Here is a 6,899-nt window from a genome sequence, read left to right as displayed (position 1 = left end):
CACACCTTTAATAAGAACTTCCATTTGCAGAGAACCCATACTACCTGCCATCGTGCTAAGGGTCTTCGCTCAATGAGTCTTCCCAACAGCCCCACGGAGACACGGTTATGATGTCCATTTTACAGATGAGGAAATTGAGGCTTTGCTATGTTAAGTCACTTGCTTAAAGTTACAGGGCTAGTTAGTACCTGGAAGGGGTTCCAACCCAGGCAGTCTTACTGCAAAGTCCCTGCTTACTGTTTTCACTTAAGGACAGGGATGTTCTTTGGCATTTCTTTGGTTTAATTCAGAATGAAGTTGAGAATCATCCTTTTCTTTTATTACCTTCAGTGGGTCTAGCTGCTTGCTGCTTGTACACCTCCTCTCCTGCTTTTTCCCGAGAAGCCCATTTCACCCGCTTAGGGCTTTGCCTCCTGAACTCCGACCTCTCTGGAGTTGGAATCTGCCTCCGCTGGTCCTAGTGGAACATGGCACTCTACCTACCCAGGTGAGTTCTTCCGCCCCAGCCCAGCCCAGATCCTTCCCTGGGACTCCTCCCCTCCCCGCCCCTCCCCTGCAGCTCTTCCCTCCGTGCCCCGGCCTCAGTTTCCTCGCATATAAAGTAGGGCGCTTGATGGCTTACTTGGGCAAGTAGCGGGGGGCTGGTAAAGTGACACGCAGTGCACTAGAAGAATGCTAGCCTAGAGCCAGCGTCGCGGTTCTCCCAGCAGCCTAGGGGAGAAGTATGCTACTAACCACTCTATCGGTACCCACTGCAAAGGCATCAGCCCACGCCCACCCCGGCCGAGAGACAGCAGCGCTCCAGTCCCGCCGCCCGGAACCAGCTGAGCACAGCTGGAACCAGCAGCCGCTGTCGCCAGCGCCGCAGCAGCAGGTAAGGAGGGGAGAGAGGCGGCCACGATCCCAGGCATCTGGGGATCCGGGCATCTGGGTCTTTCTTCTCCCTCTTCTCCCTGTCCGAGCTCGCCATCGCCTGGAGCTCGGCCCGGCCAAGGGGGCTTCGCTGGACAAGGGCTTCCCTTCTTCACCTAACTCGTCTTCCAGAGGACAGAGGAGGGTTCGATAGGGAGGCCAGCGCAGGAGAGCAGGGCGGCCGGGCCCCCACCAACAGGCCCCGCTGTGCCGCTAGCATCTGAGCTAACCTTGACCCCGCCCCCGCGGCTGCTGGAACTGGGCCCCGGGTTACCCCGCACTCTGGAGTATCTGACCCGGGCTTGCAGGTAGTCGCCCGCCTGCGCTCGGGGCGGTGGCTCTGCTGGCGAGTCTGCTCCACGGATCCTGGACTCCAGGGTAACAATGCCTTTACCTGTCCGCCCTGGGCGATGAGGAACCTTCCACCTCCTTCCTCTTTCTGGACCCGGCACTCTTAGAAAGTTTTCCTTGTAGTCGCCTGAAATCTGCTTGCTTTTGCTACCTGTAGGTGCTGTCTCCTCAGTCCTGCAGTATTTGACTCACAGGCAAACTTCCTTCAGAGTTGGAGGCAGTGATTGGAATCTGCCTTTCTGCCTGGGTCCCCATCACTTCTGGGGGCTGATCACTCCAGAACCTGATTACAGCAGTGTCCCCCTCATCAGTGCAGGCCGGCTTCTCTGGGCAAGCCTGAATCCTTGGAAGCTGTCGGTGGTCAGGGGACATCTCTTGTAGCTCCTCATTTGCCCAGTCATTTACCCTTTATCTTGCCTCACACCTTCCTCAGAGCAGAGAGGGGAATCTTTAAAACACCCGGAACTCTAAAGAGCTGGAGGCTGTGCTGGGAGTGAACATGGGCTTTGTGAAAGGCAGAGCCTCTGAGGAGGTGCCTCCTGCTTTTGTTAGTCCTCAGGGGGCTTTTCAAAGACTTGATCCTGCCTGTCCTGTTCTCCCAGGACCAGATTCCTGACCAGGGCACCCATGACTTTTTGCTGCACTGCACTTTATAGTGACCATAGCTTGCTGCAGTCTGACCCTAGTCCCATGGCACAGCTGAAGGAACTTAATGGTCCTGAGAGTTCGTGATGGGATGATAGTCCCAGAATGAGGAGGGGGCAGGGCTGGGACTCAGATCCAGTTGGCCCTTAGCTGACTCTTTCTAGCTGGTGGGACTTTAGACTCTTTGAATGTTCCATTCACTAAGGGACTGAGCACCCACACACGTACACACACACTTGGGGATACTGGTGTTTCTTGGGGAGGTTAGAGGAAGAGGCTTGGAACAGAAGAGGAAGGATAGGAGGGGGACAGTGGGCATCCAGCTCCCTTGAAACTCCTTCATTTTCCTTTCTGGGGCCTCGCTATTTATAAATGCCAGGGAAATGGTAAACAGCCGGGGGAGCTTAGGTTGGCACTGGAGTGAGTTATACAGCAGCAAAGGAGGTTTCCGTGTGAATCAGAGAAAAGAACTCCAGAATTTTCCATAGTCTTTTTTTTTTTTTTTTTTTTAATGGACTAATATGAACTTGGGAAACCAGGCAGCTCCCAGGAGGTGGGGGGCTGTGGGGTTTTCTTCTATGGCATTTCCTTCCTCCTTGTTTCCTTGACTCAGCACACTTTGGGGCCAATGCCTTGTTCTGTGAGGGCCCAAGGGCCCTTGAAGAGTGCAAAGCCCCGTCCTTAAGATACATCCCATCTATAGTGATCGACACAATCATTTGATACCGAGAGTTACTTCAGCCTATGAGAGGGGTGACTAAGTCTGTCTCGGTGAGCCAGGCCTCAAAATGAGTAATAGTTTCCCAAGAAATAAGGGGATTGAGGGAAAAGACATTCTAAGAAACAGGAACAGCTTATGCAAAGGCACTGAGGTTTTCTGAGCAATCCACATGGCTAGAATGGAGGATGGAGGAAGTTGAGGCTGTAAGTAAAGATGGAATTAGATTGTAAACTAAAGGTTTGGGCTTCATTTTAAAGGCAATGAGGAGTTGAGAAAGGATTTTGGCCAGAGCAATGATACCTCTCAACCTGGTGGCTGATGTAGGGGATACATTAGAAGGGGCTAAACTGGAGGCAAGGGGACCCCAAGGAAGCTACTGTGTGGTCAAGTGAAAGAGCATGCAGGTGTGAACCAGAGCAGTGGCCCTGGAATGGATCAGAGAGGCGGATTCTGGAAGTCCAGCTGAAGATCTCAGAACCTGCTATAAATTTCATCTAAAAGCAGATAACTGCTAGATAAAGCTGCTGACTTATTTTGAGTTTTGCTGTTATTTTCTTCTTTTTTATTATTTTCAAAGCAAAAGATGTTGTAAAGATTCAAGCATAGAGAAAAGTATAGAGTGAACTTCATCCCTCCAAACCCTTTTTTTCCCCAGAGGTAGCCACTGTTGACAGCTGTGTGCAAACTTGTGCCAAACTATTACAAACAAGGACTGATGATCAGACACCTTCCTATTTCTTGGTCTCCCAGTACCAGTAGGTCACTTCCCCCTACTCCGTGTGGGTAGTTTGGGGCTTTCATGAGAAATTATCAAGTCATAGAGATGGTTTCTGTATGTCTGTACTCCTGAGCTCAGGCATTGGTCTCCAGTTTTCAAGAAAACTTTGCAGCCTAAATCTACAATCTCTGAGGGTGTGTATTTGCTTATTTGAGACTGTGGGACTGAGAGAAATTAGAAGCACTGACTTGCGAGTGGAACTGTAGCCTTAGTTCTTCTGAGCGACCCTGGGCAAGTCCTGGCTTTCTCTCTGGGCCTCAGTTTCCTCATCTGTAAAACGGGGGGCTGTTGGTCTGCATGCTAATCATAAAAAGCCACTTTTTAGTATACCAAGCACTGGAACAGTAATTACTTCATCGATTCCTCACAACCGTTTTTCTGAGGTCGGTACTATTATTATCCCCTTTTACAGATGAGGTCACTGAGGCTGGGAGAGGCTAAATAACACGCCTCGGGTTGTGAGGGCATTAGACGGTGATGCCAGGGTTCCTCATGTCTAACTATAGAGCTGTAGCTCTTAATCGCTACACACAGTCTCCTGAAGGTTCCATCCAGTGCTGACATGAGAACTGATGGAGGGATTTTGCTGTGGCTGTGACAATGGAGGTGAGTCAGGGGGGCATGGCTTGGGGAGCTCAGTCCTGCAGCAGAGAGGCCTGGAGGGGCCTCCCAAGGCTGTTTGTAAATTCATACTTTTCTATACTATCAACAGGACTCCAGAGGGTAGGTCAGTTTTCCCTTCATTTCAGAGAACACAAGACTTGCCCAAAGTCACTTAGCGGGTTGAGGGTGCAGCCAGGACCAACCTCCCTGCTCCTGTCACCATTTGAGCCCATGTTCTGGAAAGCTTTTGGGGGAAGCCAGGAAAAGTGGACACCTCCCTGCCCCACGGTTATTCTCCAAGAAAATGCCAGCACAAGCAGGAAAAAGCAGGCCCCAGGAGTTATGCATTGTGGAGGGAAAGAAAGAGACCAGTATTTAGGCAGCTGAAGGTTGTTAAGTAAAAATATCTCCTCCCTTTCAACTGAGTGAGTGTGTGTCATATTTCAGCCTGATGTGGTTTGTGTTTGGAGACCGCAGGCAGGCTTGGTTCCTGCTGCTCTCCATCTTCCCCTCCCCTCCCTACCCTGCCATATGCCTGGGACCACATCAGCAATTTAAGGGCAGGGCAGAGAAAAGTGGTGGGCATGGTGGGCACTGCGGGGCAGTAGAAGGCCTGGGCTTGAGTCCTGCTTGTGCCACTGACAAAGTACTGGGTGACTTGTACTAACGTGTGCCTTTTTCTGGGCCCCAATGTCCACCCTATACTAGATGGGTAATGTCAGGCTTTCCCAGTTCTGCTGGACATGAATCAGAGGGCTTGGTGCTCAGCGCAGGAACGTAGGACCTGCATGTCTGCGAGTACAAAGTGAGCCCATAGGAGTCATCCGTGCTGAAGTTACTATTGCCAGTGCCAGCTGGAGATTCAGCTATTGTTCATGAGTTTGGTCTTTATGGACTGAATTGGTTGCCTCATTTTGCAGATGAGGAAGTTGAGGCCTAGGATTCATTTATGTATTCTATTCTCTGTTCTACAAGCAATAAGGATCATGGCCACTGTGTGTGGCATGCTTACTGTGTGTGTTCACCTCGTGTCTTCATTGTCTTGTTTAATCTTTCAACAGCCCTGTGAGAGGGGATAATGACCCAGTTTTACAGATGAGGAAACTGAGGCTTGGCCTAGAGAAATGAAATAACTTACTTTCTCCCCTTCGAGTCTCACAGTAGTTCTGAGGTTGTCATGATGGACCCCATTTTATACAAGAGGAAATTGAGGCCTGGGGATATGAGCTCTCTTGCCCAGGGGTAGCCAGGACCCACATGTCCAATTAGGTTCCTTCCCAGTACCCCCCTCCCACTCCTTCCTGGTGCTTTGCTTTTTCTGCCTCAGAAGGAGCCTCTGCACCTCTTGCATGCAATGCTTGGACTGAGGGATAATGGTTTTCTTCCTGGGCTGTAAAGCATTCTTGAAATTTGCTCTTCCCAAGGGGACTCCAGAAATGATTTGAACCATGGCTCAAAGGAAGGGAACTCTCAGGAAACTCCAAGGAAGGCGCCACACCAGTGGGAGCGGACGCATTGATTCTGCTGACCGGTTAAGCAAATAGCCTTATTACTTTCCAACCTCAAGGATAACATCTGGGTCCGGCTTATTTGCCAAGCAAAGGATATATATACAGCATATGTGAGCCTTCAGGGTGGGGCTTGGGCCTTCATTTCCTTTCTATAATGACCTCGGCTGGGCTGGGCCCTTCATGGATACTCAGTAAATACTAGTTAATTTTTGGGGACTGGCAAAGTGCTAGGTAGGATACCTGTGGGATATGGGGTACTTTTTTTTATTCTCCTCCAAAGACTTTTTTTTCCTTTTTTTAATTATAATAAATGTTTATGATAGGAAATTTAGAAAATGAAAAAGTATGAAAAAGAACTGTCCATAATTCTGCCAACCAGAGATAATCGCTGCTAACATTTGAGTGCATTTCCTTCCTGATATTTTCAGCATTTTTTTTTTTTTTACCCTCACATAATTGTGGTCATACCACATTGTAATTTTCTATTCTGACTTTTTGTTTTTTTCATCGTTATAAAATATTTTCTCATATTATTCAGAACTCTAAATTTAATTCTTAAAAGAGTTTTGGGAGTATACTATACCTAAGTAGATAAATGCATATTTATTGCTATTTTAAATCTTTCATTCCAGTAGTCTGGGGGATTAAAGAAGTAAGATAATACATTTTATTTGTAAAAAAATTTTACTTTTTAATGAAAATGATATGTGCCCATCTGATTTTTTATCACTCTGTATTATTTTATCTGTGGTGTGATATGCCATGGTTCACTTAACTGATCCTCTGTCGTTTGCCATTTATGAACTCTGTTTATAAATATTTATAAATTCAATGTTTATAAACAATGCAGCAACAAACATCTTAGTATATAAATTATTCTTCTTTTATTTCTCAGGAGGGAGCCCGAAACTTGGAGTTTATGTGTCGAAAATGACATATTTGACACCTTTTGCTACATTTGGCCAAATTGCTACCCAAAAAGGTTGCAGCAGTTCTTGTTCCCACCAGCCATGCGTGAGGGTGGTGGCCTTCTTCAGGCAGCAGTGGGAGCAGGTTATCAAAAGTCCAGCTGCCCTATTAAAAGGCTCAGGGAGCATTTCCCCCAAAACATTGTACTTCATTCATTCATTTAGCAAATACATCTGTGCAGTTCAGCATTAGTAAAGGATCATGGGTAAGATCCCAGGCTTGAAGAGGTAGAGAGAAGCCGCTTCTTATTCTAGTTTCCGTTTTGCACTTGCCATAAGCCCTCGAGCGTATGCCAGGTCACTGCTCTGCCTCCACACTTAGGTCAGAGGGGCTTGACTTTGTGTTCGTAGCTGAGGGATTTTGGTGTGACTGTGGTGACTCTCAGCTGAAGGCCCCTCTCCTGACTGCC

General features: G+C 48.2%; 1 protein-coding gene across 3 annotated transcripts in view; it reads left to right on the top strand.

The window, feature by feature from the left end:
• The first annotated feature begins 772 nt into the window (after positions 1-772).
• Positions 773-6,899, top strand: part of GSN (gelsolin) — a 51,695-nt gene continuing 45,568 nt past the window's right edge. For 2 of the 3 annotated variants that reach the window (XM_039866725.1, XM_039866722.1), the window contains exon 1: positions 773-874. The gene's annotated coding sequence lies outside the window, so the exon portion shown is untranslated. The remainder of the gene's footprint in view (positions 875-6,899) is intronic. The other variant, XM_039866721.1, reaches the window with a different exon arrangement.

Source organism: Pteropus medius, unplaced genomic scaffold, assembly GCF_902729225.1.
Source record: "Pteropus medius unplaced genomic scaffold, Ma_sr-lr_union100, whole genome shotgun sequence".
In the NCBI taxonomy this organism is placed as follows: Eukaryota; Metazoa; Chordata; class Mammalia; order Chiroptera; family Pteropodidae; genus Pteropus; species Pteropus medius.
This window is presented reverse-complemented; position numbering and strand designations above follow the sequence as displayed.